A 14,995-nucleotide genomic window follows, 5' to 3' on the forward strand; every position below is an offset into this window, starting at 1 on the left:
GCAACAATATTAACAGTATATCATAGTATAACTGGCCATAGAGGAGAACCTATAGAGAAAAATCTTACCTTCTGCTGAGTTCTTTCACAGATGATTTTCATATGTGCTGTTTTTCACAGTACAGCATTCCACCACCTGGACCATTTATTGTGAGTGAGAAAGGTTGTTACATTTCTTCTGCCCTGTTAGCCAAAGTGACCAGGAGTCAGTGGGCCTAAACTCGATGCACTCAATGGTCATTGTACCATTTCCACAATTCTGTTCCCCTTCAGTATTACCCCATAAGTTTAAAAAGAGGTATAATGATTGTGACCACCACATTTAAAAATCATACTCTACACTGCCAAAAAACTCTTCCATGAACCTGCTGCATAAGAATAATTCCAACAACTTCAGCATAAGTATAAGAAGCAGAGTGAGTATCATCAAAATGCCTCAAATTAGTAATATAAGCCTAGCTTGGAGAACTTCAGCATCAATTATACACTTAGTGCTACAGAATTTTAATGTCTGGAGGAAGCTTGCATTTTCATCAAACATAAGGCTCAAGAGATGTCTGACTGAGTAGTTCAAGAGCACTTCTTTTAACTAGAATACCTAAAACATGTGCTGCCAGAAACTTGGTTGTAAATAACCATTTACTGCTTCATTTAAATTAAATTTTTTTTTGCCCGAAGTACCCTTGTCACAGTCACAATACCAGCCTGGGACTAATTAACCGCATTATTTTACTAGTTATGAATACACTGTATAGCTCCTAGAAAAGCAAACTAATACTTTCAAAGAAAAATAGGTTTATTGTCATTTTAAATCAGTTATAAGGACACAATCATTTTATGTATAGTCAAGTTTCTATGAAAATATTGATAAAATAAATTTTCCAAAAACCTACATTTTTAAATCATGAAGTATTTGTCATCAGTCTTAATTTCTAAAAGTATTAATTCCACTCAGCAAGTTAAGAGGTCACGGACAATTTTTCAGACATTTCTTAATTTATTCTTTTTCCTGATTTTTTGGTTATTGCTTTCGGGAAAAAAGCATGCCAACAGTTTTACATCTTAGGTTCCTGCCACCTTGCAGTTATACTCTTTCAGGAGGGTGAAAGGATAGCATATAGTTTGGCATGGACCTACAGCATTCTTTTGTCTTGCTGAAGACAAGTTCAAGCAGGTTATCTGCTATAAAAGTTATTTGTATTGATATGTTGTCCTGTTATAATCCAGAAATGCATTACCATCAAGCTATTTTGCAAACAAGCTATTAAAAGACAGACACTTTCAGAAAATTGCCAAATATGACATGAAAAAAATGCAAGGATAGGGGGAGAGCAGAAGAGTGAGACAACACTGCTTATAGTGCAAAATACTAGTCACAATATGCTTACTATCCAATCAATCATGGATTTCTTGTAGGAATTATACTGGAAGAGAAAAATAAGAATGTGTAAGAGCATACCCCTCAACCCCTTTGCAGATGACACAAAACCGGGAGGAGTGGCTGAACATGAGAGGGTCGTGCTGCTATCCAGAAGGACCTGGACAGGCCGGAGAAATGGGCTGGCAGGAACCACAGGAAGTTCAAGGGCAATTGCAAAGTCCTGAACCTGAGCACAAACAATCCCAGGCACCAGCAGGTGCTGGGGGCCACCCAGCTGCAAAGCAGCTTGGCAGAAAACGACCTGGGGGTCCTCGTAGAGGACAGGTTGAACATAAGCTAGCAATGTGCCCTCGCTGCAAAGGCAGCTAATGGTATCCCAGACTGCATCAGGCAGAACATTGTGAGCAGTGCGTGTGAGGTGATCCTTCCCCTCTGCTCAGCACTGGTGAGGCCACACCTAGGGTGCCGTGTCCAGTGCTGGGCTCCTCAGCATGAGAGAGAAACAGACCTCCTGGAGAGAGTTCAATGTGGGCCATCAAGACAACTAGGGACTGGAGCACCTCACGTACGAGGAAAGGCCGAGGAAGCTGAGACTGTTCAGCCTGGAGAAGAGAAGGCTCAGGGAGATTGCATAGATGTATATAAATATCTGAAGGGAGAATACAAAGATGACAGAGCCAGGTTCTGTTTAATGGTTCAGTGGTGCCCAGTGACAGGACAAGAAGCAATGAACCTAAACTGAAAAAAATAAACATAAGGAAACAATTTTTTACTGTGAGAGTGACAAAGCACTGGCACAGGTCACCAGAGAGGTGGTGGAGTCTCTGTCCTTGTACGTATTCAAAAGCCATGTGAACATGGGCCTGGGCAACTGGCTCTAGGTTGCTCCGGGGACTGAAGGAGGCACCAGGTGAGGAGGACCAGTCCCTCACTGCTTCAACCATTCTATCTGAAGAAAGACAAAGCAACTTGTGAACGTGCAGTGTAGACCACTAACACATCTGGTGGAAGGACACAGTAGAGTGGACACCCTTTCTTTTGAAGCAGGTAATTGTTCCAAACTCTACCTTCACATTGTCCCTGGTGGACTTGCACTGATTAAATGGAGTTTGATTGCCTGAAAGAATAAAGAAATTTTTTGCTTAAGGCAGGTAATTAAATGATCTTGGAGATCATCAGGCTGTTCTTCATATTAGAGCAAGTGCTTATGCCTCTCTCTACACCACTCCACTTCCACAGTTTACGGTCAGATGAAAAGGTAGGAAGGACTAGGAGATACAAAAAGTTTGATAAGATCTTGCCTTCTTGAATTAATACAGATGTCTAGGCAAAGACAGTGACACAATATCTAAGATTGCGTAGGACAACATTGACAGCGGAAGTGATCAAATGAAGTTGCTTCCAGAAAGCAAGCACTGACTTGAAATGGCATAGCATACTATGTTTCTGTTTTTAATTTGGCTAGCTGGTAGATTTATACTGATGTCAGCAAAAAAGTATTTAACAGAATTATCTTTATCAGCAACCTTATCTGAAAAATATTAAAGACCAACCACATAAAACAAGGCTAAATTCCTGCCAGACTTTTGAATTGAAGCCATCAAGCTAATTGGCTTTATGCAGAGAGAACTAACTACAAATTAAACACCACTTTGCTTTTCGAAAGCAGTAATTTACTGCTTTCCCTTGACTAATCCAAATGTCCTGTATGTATCTGGACACCTGTTTGAGCAGAGAGTGAGGACAGTGCTCTAAACGTCATCTTTTTCTATGCTCCAATTGCCCACTCGCACAAAACAATCCTGAAGCTAAGGGAGGACCTTCTGGTCAAATGAAGCAACACATTCACAGCTTCCACATTAAGATATCTGGCCATAAAACAACTTGGATCTGGAAATAGTACAACTGCTGTGAGGCAAACTGCAGTAGGTCAATCTCGGTGCTGCTCTAAAACAGTTACCTGGTAGGATAAACATGTATTTGCCTTTCAAAAAACTGCACAGACACATACTTGGGTTTTTTTGTTTTTCTGTTTTCCAGGCCTGAATGTTAATGGTTATCTTCCCAGAACTTTTAGAAAAGGGATTAAAGAAACCAAACTCACAGAATCAGGAGAATAACAGATGTATATACATATACAAGATAACATTAAGGTAAATAGAACCATGGCAAGGTTTTCAAAGTCAAGTGATGACACTTTTAGTTAAGTATAGGGAGCTAAGAGGTCAGGAGAGATGCAGAATCTTCAGCTTCCACAGAAAGATGACAGTTGTGTTCAAAACCATCGGGACAAAAATGTGCATAAATTCTCCATGTCCAGCATCAGATGCAAAGGGATGGACTTTACTGTCCTTTAGAGTGTCTTTGCACTAAACAGAAGGTAAAGGTATATTTCTCATCTCTTCAAATGCATTTTTCTGATCATCAGCACAATTATTAACACCCTTTCCAAAATTCAACAAGTTGGAGAAGACCACAGGAATAGTGAAAGACATTACTTCCCCTCAAGTCTGTAACTTGTCTTATCACATGGCTGCGTAACAGTAGGCAGGCAATGGAGGAAAAGCTTAACTGTGTGTGTCTCTGCATGTTCACTCATGTTCAGCAGTGACATAGATGAACCCATTTTACGTGAAGATCAGCTGTACATCTTAGAAAAAAGAATTAATTCTCATTCTACCTATAGTCCTTCTCCTCCCTTTTTCTTGCTTTTAATAAGACTGACTTTTTTTTTTTTTTTTGCATGCTTTTATAGCACAATTACTGGAAAATGCATAAGACATGAGGAAAAAAAAATATTCACAAAGATAAGAAGAACTAGGGAACCCAGAAAAACCACAGTTGTTCTAGATACAAGAGCAGCTCAGATACGCTGTGCAAAACTCTTACAAGAAAAGGGAATCTTCTAGTAAATGACCAGTAGATGTAAAATCACATTATTCTTCCTTTACTAAATTATCAAGGAATATATATGGTCTCAGGAATAGGAAGACACATAGAAGGTGATCTGTTCAAAATATGAAGCTGTTTCCTACCTCCTTCAGACCAAGCTTCATCTGTGATAGAATGACAGATGGTTGCCTCTAGCATGTACTCTTATCACACACCACTGCCGCTTTCCTTTCTCTCCGCTTTCTTTCCACTCACCCTCCATATATTTTTCATCTTTGTTTTCTCTTCTCTCTCTAATCATACTTCCTCACACCCACACACCCCGTAGTTTTTCTCTTTCCCTTTGAGTTTTACTCATTTAATAGTTTTACGGTTTTGCTGGCTTTCTGCCCTATTTTTCCTGCCATCACAAGATATATTGCCTAGAGTGGAGAGTTGAAACAATTGGGATATTTTAACAAGCTGAGCTGGTTGAACAACTAAAGGTTATTTTCAAAAAGAAACCCATCAAATTTTAACATATTAGTTTTGTTTAAAATTTCAGTGTTATTTAGACTGCACTGAACCCAGAGTTTTTTCAATCAGCTGTTTTTGCAAGTTCTGTTCATCTGAACACAAAAACATGAGAAAAATATTACGTTTGCTGGTTGGAAGTTTCTTTTTCTTCAAACCCCCTAAACTGAAAGATTACCTTCAATGCATAAAAGAATTTATTTTAATTATTTTCTTACAAGCAATCTTGCCAAATTCTCCCCCCAGTATGAACTCCATTTAGGGAATTTTTCCTGCTTTATCTTATCTGCCCTGCACTCTTTACAGAACCCTAATATTATTCAGACTTGTGACATCAAGGTGCCTTCCCAGCATGCTTCAGTATGAAAAACCACAACTGCATCAAAGTTCATGGATTTATACCTGTTAGCACTAAAGCAAACATGAGTCTGACTTCCCTCCAGATGGCAAGCTGGCAATCCTGTGTATTTGATCAAAGAATCCTCTCTTTCATCTTGAAGTAGATGCAAGTTATAGGTATTCACCAAACAGGGTGCACGTATTTGCTTAAGCAATTTCTCTGAACAGTCAGGATTTACAGGGGTTAGCATATCGGGTGCCTCAGTTGTGTGTTTGTTTAAACAAGCTTCACAGTACCTGATCTGTACTGTTTGGTAAATGCCTGAGAAATATGTGTCTGGGTTCGGGCGCAGATCAAACATATCCCAAACTGACTTTTATCCACCTCACTTCTGAGCTATTTGGTCTGAGTTGCTGTTCTGCAGGACTGATTCACTCAATATGAAATTAATAGCAAGTAACAGCATCTTTCTTATCACAGTTTTCATACCATACACAAATAACTGTGGTACCTGCACATTAAACAAGCAGAAAGCATTCTTGCACAGAAGGCTGAGGGAAAACATGTATAAAGCAAAGACTACAGACAGTTATATAAATATTTTTGTCATATTAAATTATATAAAGATTATAAAGCCCAGGTACTAATCAACGCATTTGTGCCATCATCAGCAAATCAAGGTTATGGAGCCCTGTCCAAACTCAGCTGGAACATATGAAGAACAAGACGTAAAAATATACTGGAAACTCAGACAGGTCCTGAGCTTTGATCCTAGTATGACAAACAAATTCTGAAGTACCACAGGTTACATGCCCTGAATGGAAGAGAAAATAAAAAAAATCTCTGGATTCCCTAGATTAGAAGAATGGATAGATTTGAGTTTATCTGAATAGTGTAATTACTTCTAAACCACTAAAAAAGCTTAATCAGCCACAGCAATAGAATTCTGACTTAAAGTAGTAACTTCTGACTGAACAGCGAAGCGCAAAAGGGATTATATTCTGGGGCACCGTAGATAGGTACTTCCCAGTGCTCATCCGCTTGAAAACAGTGTGTATTTTCTGGAAAATCCGCATATTTTGATCCCCTCCAATCAATTCATCAGAGCCTCAGGTCACTTGGGGTTAACAAAACAAACAAACAAAATCTATCACCCCCACTCCCTGAATTTGTTTTAAAAGGGTAAGAACACATTTTTGAAAGCAGAAATTTTCACAGGCTACTCCTACATGCCTGTTTCATAAAACTTCAAAATCAACATGCTATGTTTTCCTCGCCACCGCAGGCCTCAAAAAATCACTATGTTCTTGTTTGCTACAAATTCGTATATACTGGAAACAAAAAGTCAACTCAAACTTGGAATTGAGCAAATTGCCTGACTTCCATGTACAAGCTATAAAACTGCAAAATCAAATCTACAGGAGAGTGAATATACTTCCCTGTTATTCCACAGAGATGCACTTAGGATGGATTTAACTGTATTTGAAACTTTACAAGTAACTCAGATTTTGTTATTCACATTTAATAGTAACCATGCCAAAGCACGATTTTCAGACTAGATAATATATGCTTTACATCATTGGAAGGTCTCAAAGATTTCTTCTTAAGCATGTGAGAATATTTTCACACTAAATTACAGCCTCATTTAAGGTGAAAAGATTATAATACAAAACATGGTTAGAAGTTATATAATTTACTGGGATACATCTTGAGAGAATAATTATTTTTTTTCTCCGCCCCGTTAAGAAATTCTCAACCAGTTTCTTGGGAGCCAGACTCCTCAAGAACACATTATCTGTCACTGCTATGCTCAATCAACCTTGTGCTGCTCCTCCTTTTCACTTCTAGCACACTGTTTTACATTTCAGACAGAGAAAATCTAAAGGTAATTGTTTCTTTTCACTAAACTAAGTTTGATGTCTGTGCCTCTAGAATACAGGAAAAAGAACAAGGAGAGGAGGAAATATGATAATATGACACTTCCCTCCCCGCCCAAAAAAAAAAAAAATATAGTCAAACTTTCAGAGTCTAATGAAGTAAGCAGCAATAGAAATTAGATGTGGTTCTTCCCCAGGCATACCAGGCTGTTCCTGCCTACTCAGCTACTTGCGCTTTCCTTCTGCCCCTTGAAGCTGTAATGCAGCCTGTAGTGCTGTCCTTGACAATCCACTCAAAGTTTAAATTCAACTTCTCTTTTTGCAAGAGAGGTTTTGCAAGTGCAGTGTTTTATGTTTATTATTTTCTTTAAAACAGACAACATATGATAAACATTTGTATGATCATTTGATTCACTTTGACCCAGAATTAGTTGATTTACAATACAATAGATAATTAGGTCACAATATAGCAAGAAGCTTAAAAAAAGTTAAATATAGACTGCCTCAACACATCTGAATATCATTGCAAGTACACATTTGCATTCCTACACTAGGCAAGATTTAATTCTAGAATTCTCTATCAGTCACATAGTATAGAAAGTTTAGAGATGTTAAGGGAATTCTATTAAACTGAAGGGATATTGGTACCTTCTGAGAACTCAAATCCAGCCTGAAAGAAGAGACAGATCTAACTCACTTAATTCTTTCTGTCCTTATAAAGCAAGAAACTGTGATATAAAAAGAGGTAAACAGGACTCTTGTCCTCTGAATTAAATCTCAGGGAGCAAACCTAAGGGTATCTTATCACAGTAGTCAGTGACAAGGCAGAGAGAAAGCCTGTAGGCCTAGTTGTGCTGCTGCTATCAACTGCAAAATATCAGCAATTGTAAATGTTCAAAGTGCATGCTGTTTATATTTTAGTACTGCATATACTACTCCCCAAAAACCATTTTGAACGAAGTCCTTTATTTATTTACTTCATCTGTAATCTGAAACAAACTGTGTTGCTTGCTGTTGTATGAATGAGAAAGTGATAAATAAAAAGCCATATAAAAAAAATTCTATCCCTAAGTTTTGTTTCACATGAAATTTTGTCTTTACGTTCCTGCAGGGTCCGCTGACATAACTTGCATATTAAATGAGTGAAGAGAAACTTCCCTGAAAATGACTTGACAAAATGGCAACGTACATTCATGTTTCCCTTTAAGCTTGTGGTCTGGGATCTAGCAGAACTTCGATAAGTGTTCTCTAATAAAATAGTAATAGCAAAAATGACATTTATTACAGAGCTTCTAGATAGAGAGATCTGCCTCATGAATAAAACTTATAGCTTTTCTTCTGTCCCAAAACACATTTGGTTGCATTCATTCGAGATCCCTTCACACACCTACACTCTTCTCAATGTATCTAGTGTAAATACTAGAGGTTTTGCTGTTATCCTGTAAGCTACTGCAATGAAGAAAAAAAAACCAAACAAAAATATTTTATAAACGTATACATAATTTTTAAAAGGTATTAGAGACTTAAGATGTGCAATTCTGTCACCACATACCTGAACCATGCTTCCCTCCAAATGTCTCCCCTCAGAGTTACTTCTGGAGTGGTATCTCGTTTGTTACCACCACATGGCATAAAAAGACATGATGGCAACCTTCAGCCTTGCTGAGGATTTGGATTTGAGCTTAAGACACAAATATTACACAGAATTCTGAGCGAGCTCCCTCTTCCCCGCCGCCCCCCAGCTCTCTGCCAGGCCGATACCCGCCCCAGGGCCACCAGCGCAGCAGGCCGGGGCCGCCGCCGCCCCACACGCCAGGCCCAGGCTGCAGCAGTACAAGGATCACCTGAGATTTGAAGTTAGGAGGTTTTAAACAATGAAGTAACATAGACTTCTGCTGTAGGCTGGGCTAATTATTTGCAGGCTGCTTTATTACTCTTCTGAATGAACATGTGGGGCTATAGCACTGCATCACCATCTTCCGTTACTTTTCAGGAAAGCCTCTTTCCCTCTTATTAATCATTCATGTTCAAAGTTCTTACATTCCTTATTATTTTTTGACTCTTCTGGTGAAAAGCACTTAGCTGGCCTTGCCGTCATTTCTAATGTAGCCTTTCATACCTGTACATGGTATGAGTTACTGCCACTGGGGAGGCCGTGGGCCAGTCTGTTACAGCCATCCGGGCCTACAGCATGTCAAAGGCAGAAGAAAAACAGAAGAAAAAAAAAAAAGCCACAAATCTGGTTAAGAAACCTCTCAAACTACACATCTACCGTTTATATAGATCCCTTTACAAGAATATATAAACACCAAAAATCTGTAAGGCCTGAGGATGGAAAAGCAAGCCACGTTACCACTGCCATAAAGAAAAGACAGCAACAGATATTTGGCAGTGGATTTCAGCATGTTAAAAACACTAAAATCATGTAGATTAGAAAATACAGTGAGAAGACCATAGCAACTGATTGTTCTTTTGCCTTTAAAGAGCAGAAAAGGAAGAGAGAGGCCCCTTTCAGCCTGTGAAGAGAACAGCACTACAAAAAGTGTTAGCACCCAGCACTTCCAACACTTATGTGAAAGAATAAAATTCCAATTTGAAAAGCCAATTAACTTTACCTCTTCCTATTAATGAACTTGATATAACTGAAACCAGATTATTGGGTTTGACACTAAGAATTTTAACATATTGATTTTTGAAGTCTGACCTCTAACAAATTTCTAATATGTCTGCTTGTTCTGTCCATCCGGGTCATTTTCTAATGGTCCAAATCAATAGAATATTTGTTGTTTGTTTTAAAGTGTATTAAAAGATTCTCTTTTTCATGCTTTAAACTGCCAGATAGCTAGATCAAGTTATGACTGTCACTCATTGGAAAATCCACTCCTTACAGATAACTCACAATAAAAAAAAACCCTTCACATATACTGAAGAACAAATAGAAGTGCAAATAAACCACAGTTCCAGGGAATTTAAGCCTTTGAGACACATTCTGAAAAGAATTACCGTGTGACATCAAAGAAGTGGGTTTTTTTTAGGTCAGTCTTTTGTATTCATTCACACCACAAAAAAAGAGGTAAACTATCCATCTCCAAGAAATTTTTTTCTATTTTATGACTACCATATCTTGCCCTGCCTACTATAGCACTCAAGGCAAGCGGTGCCACTGATGGCACTTCATTTATTTCTGTGTTGCTCATTCTCGCATTCACACGTGTTTGGGCCCATCTACCTGAGCCCTGGATGCAGAGTCTTCTAAGACCAGAATGTTGTGGGTTTTCTCCTGCGTATTTGTAAACACCTGAAAAGAGCGAGACACTTGCTCCCTGGCTAGTAAACAGTGGTTTACTGCTAACACTAGTAATACAGAAGACATGGAAAAGCTGGTTTGTTTTCCTGCTTGGTTTTGTTGTTGTTTGGGTTTTTTTTTTTTAAAAAAAAAAAAAAGTAGACATCTCTCCTTTTTTGGGGGATAAACCTTAATGTTTCAGGTCCCCCCGTGAGCAAGTACAATTTTAGATTAAATAGGATGAGAATTTGTAATCCTAAATCATCACCAAGATCTCAGACATTTCAACAGGAACCAAGCTTTGCATTGCCATTGCTGGAAAGCTTTAGTTTGTGCTACAGTGATTCACAGACCATGAATTAAAAAACAGGGCACAATGCACTTGCTTAAAATGGAGTAAGAAAACAGAAATGGTTTCTAATGATCATTGTTTTTTAAAACCACTTCCCCCTGTTAATTGTTCAAGATAGACCAGGATTCAATGGTTCGAGATTCTTGAAACCCCTTCAAGTCCCATTAAGGTGTGAATCTTGATGACACTTCCACTGAATTTGTGCTTGTTGCTAGCAAATAATCAAATTATGTCTTCATTTCAAACACACTGAAGTAAACAGACTAACTTAAGAAACTGGGACTGCGATTCATTCTTGTAAATACAATGCTTATTATATTACAGATTCATTATCTGCAAAGGTGCCATGAAAAAAAAAAAACACTGAGAACTCTAGTAACTCCTGAAAGTAACTCCTTGAAAAATAAAAATAAAATTAAATATTATTTTTTAAAAAGAAGGATCACAGATTTCTCTTTGGAAAAAAAAGTAGTGCCTTGGAGAAACTGGACCCTGCTGATCCAAGCCAGTAGGGTAGTTTCAGCTCACTAATAGGGACATTATCATTGTTTGTTACTCTGTGTTCAGGCGTCAGTGAAGCTAGCGTTTCTGTTTGACTCCAAGTGAGAAACCAGTCTTACACGCATTGCAACTACACTATCTGTGATTTTAAACATGCAACATGCTGATAATTGAACAGTAGTAAGGACAGAATAGCACATATAGCCTCAATCCCACAAGATAAAATAGGTAAATACCAACTAGAATCCAAAATTTCTCTTTTGCCTTTCATCTCATTTTGGAAACGGAAAAGGACTATAAAATAAGGTTATTTAACCAGAACAACAATATTTTTGTAGTTTGTTAAATGCAAGTAAAAGCAACTAGTAAGTTCCACAGGACAATGTGAAAAATATTGAGGCTTAAAACATTGAGAGACTGAATTAATCCTCAATTTTCACAATAGTGGTTTAATAATGAAAGGAGAACAAGATGCCCTTCTCTTCAAGACATTATTTCTTTAAGTTTATGTTATTTCTTTAAGTTTATGTTATTTCTTTAAGTTTCTCATCTTTTTCTAATGTTACTTACATGTACTTTTAAACAAGTACTTATTAGCTTTTATCACTTGAACCAAATAAGAACTGAATTTAAAAAGGCCAGGTCCTACCTGGAGAACGATCAGGAAGGGACAGAGAAATTGACAGAAATCTGGCCCTACATATCCATCAAATATTATTCCTGAAAAACCACGGTGATCCTGCTCTATCAGATGGGACCCCTATTGTCTTATGCCCTTGAAACATGGAATGGTTTCAGCAGGCAGTAAAATTTCATGGGGAAGAGCAAACAACAAAAAATTTGGTAAATTCCTATCATTTTTCCATCTGTCATAAAATTTAATGCAGTGTTTTCACATAGGAAATATTCTTCATTTTCAGTGATACAACCCACACCTCAAATAGCTCACTGCTATAAAGCAAGGCTTCCATTCAAGCAACTATTCAGATAATCCAAATTCAGAGATTATGTGGGACTGAAAACATGAAGACGCAGCATCAGGCTGACATGCCAGGTAAGTCATATATGCCTGATATGGCCTTCCTTCCCACTTTCCAGTGCTGCTACTGTTTTTCGCACTTACTGCTCTTTATACTATCCCTTGTAAAAGTGAGCGGTGCATGTGAATGCTCAAAAACTGGAAGAAAAGGGGAGGAGGAGGGATTCTGCTGCAAAACAGGAACAAGACCTGTGAATGGAAATTAACAGATGCCAAAAAAAGAGGCAAATTACAGCTCCACAGAGTCCTGTGGAAGGAAATTTGCTCCAAACCTCCTTTTTCTTTCTGAGATGTTTATGGATCTTGCAGAAATATCTACAAGATAAACTTCCCCCATCTTACCCACACATACCTGATACTTGCACTGTAGCTTAGTAACAGCATCTTCAAGATAAAAAACAGAAGTTAGGAATGAAAGTACGTCACATTTGAGTGCTTAATTAAAGAAATGAACAGAAGCTTTGCCTCTCCTTTGTTACAGAAGATTTAAAAAAGCCCAAACTCCAGCTTCTGACCACCTTTACTATTCTTTTTCTAATGCTAACTAGAAAGTAATAAAATCCATGAAACCCTTTGAAGCTGACCTGCTTCATCATATTAGACTTGAAAGCCAAGTGCCATGGACACACTATAAAAGAAAAATCAGAGGTTTGGATTTCCTTATTCAAACGGATACCAAAATAATAACATTGCTGATTCTAAACAATAACTAAAGTGAAAATTTAAAAAATACCTGGAAATACCTGACAGAAATCAAAAGCAGCTATAGGATCTCTGCATTGAGCAAAGAAAATAGAAAAAACAGATGTTACAGCAGACAGAATAGCCTGGTTTTAGGAAATGAGACACAGCAGGGATCACAACATTTAAATCGGTCACTACTTCTTTCCTGGTTATTTCATTTAAATATTGCATTCTAATATTTGCAATCTCCTTCCCTTTGCCTTGCTACACACACAGCCATGGCATAATTTTATTTTCTTAATTAGTACCTCTAAATGAATTTATGGAGGAAAGTTATAGCAGCAACAACCCAGCTGCTAACACCAGAGTCCTCAAGAGCATTCAGAAGGAACACAGCTCTGATTTGCTTATTTATTTATTTTTGCCAACAGGAGTCTAGCTTCAGGAGCTCTTCTCAATCAAGTTTTCCTTTTCTCAGGTGAACAAGTACATGAAAAGCAAGAAGACTGGAGAGAAATGCAGTCCAAGTGGAGGACATGGAAGAAATGAGTGAGTAGAGACTAACCAAACAGTACGACTGTACTTATTTCAGTGATTTTCTGCATCTGTGTAGTTCTCTCCTCCCCTCTGATGCAGCATTAAAGCAGTTTCCCCATGTTACTTTCTTCGTTGCACGCAGCTGGTACCCCCTGTGACAAGTTTAATAAAATATGGCCTCTGAGTTTCTATACCGAGTCATTTTATGTCTGTTAGAGAGGTATCATCTTCCAGTGGTAGATATATGCCTATCACATGAGTACACAGAAGATGAAAGCAAGCAGTAGGCTCTGGTGGAAAAGAAAGGGAAAAAAAATCTACAGAAAAAACATCCCCAGAAGAAGAGCTCAATTGGTAATTTTTTTCCCCTTCTGATTAACCTAAGGAGCATCAGGAGTAAGAATAATTATTGAACTTACTGGAATACCTATGTACTAAAGAAACATTTAATCCTGTCAGAAGACGACTACAACCAATTAGATTTGCAAAAACAGACTTAAATTCCAACCCTTCTCCCCTTGAATAACAATTTGGTATACTTGTTGGAGGCTCTTGGGATATACAGGTACACGGAACAAAGTATCTTTCTTGACATGTAATTAAATTAACTGAAATAAATTACTGGTTTTAAGTCTTAACAAAGTAAAATAAATCCAAAAATAAATCCATTTTTTGTGTTCCATTCTTTCTTCCTATCATCATCTGAGGGGCTTTCTCTTCTGAGCATCTGGGAGCCATCATGTCAAGCTCCGGATATTAAATGTACATGAAGTTCTCTGCAGGCCTAATGAGTTACAACGGAGGTCACATTCCCCACTGCCCAAATGTAATTTGAACAATTCCTTGCAACAAGAATTGCGATGCACCTGTGTATAAACACTTCTGACAGTAAAAATTACAGTAAATTTTGCTATTTCTCTTCTTTTCTACAGCAGAAAGATCCAGAATGGTGATGTACTGGGGTTTCCCTTATCACTGCTAGTATTAGTAACATTTTCATATTTACTGTTCCGAATACGTTTTTCTGACCAAGTTTCATATACTTCCATAGTGAAAACATATGATCTGATACGTGAAATATGTTCTGAGAGCTTGGAAAGGATCCAAATTGCTTCCAAGTTGTACTCTTAAGACTTGAGATAACAATAGGTTTCTCTAAATCAACTATAAACAGTGCATTGCTTTTAAAGTAACTTTTTTTTTTCCTCTGCTACAACAGTGAAATTAAGATCATTCCTCATATTTCAGAGAAAAGAAGAAAACCTACTCAAATACTGTTGGAGGAAATAAAACATTTCACATATGGATAAATGCTAGCTCACTAGCATGGCAGGAAGACAAGCTGAAAAGGATCATTTCTGCCAAAACCATTAGCAAATTGCCTTACGGTGATTGGCTTGGCTACAACTCCCAGATTCTTAGGTTTTATGGGTTTAGATATTTTTCTTCCCTCCTCTGCCTTGTTTTGATTTGGGGTTTCTTTAAGGAGAGGAGAGAGATACTGGGTAGGGGAGGATCAGGGAGTTACATTAATCCACACATAGCTTGTATGTTAAGTCATTTCTTCTGGATATTTTGCTACTTAAGTACATCT

Source organism: Larus michahellis, chromosome 6 (genome assembly GCF_964199755.1).
Source record: "Larus michahellis chromosome 6, bLarMic1.1, whole genome shotgun sequence".
NCBI lineage: Eukaryota > Metazoa > Chordata > Aves > Charadriiformes > Laridae > Larus > Larus michahellis.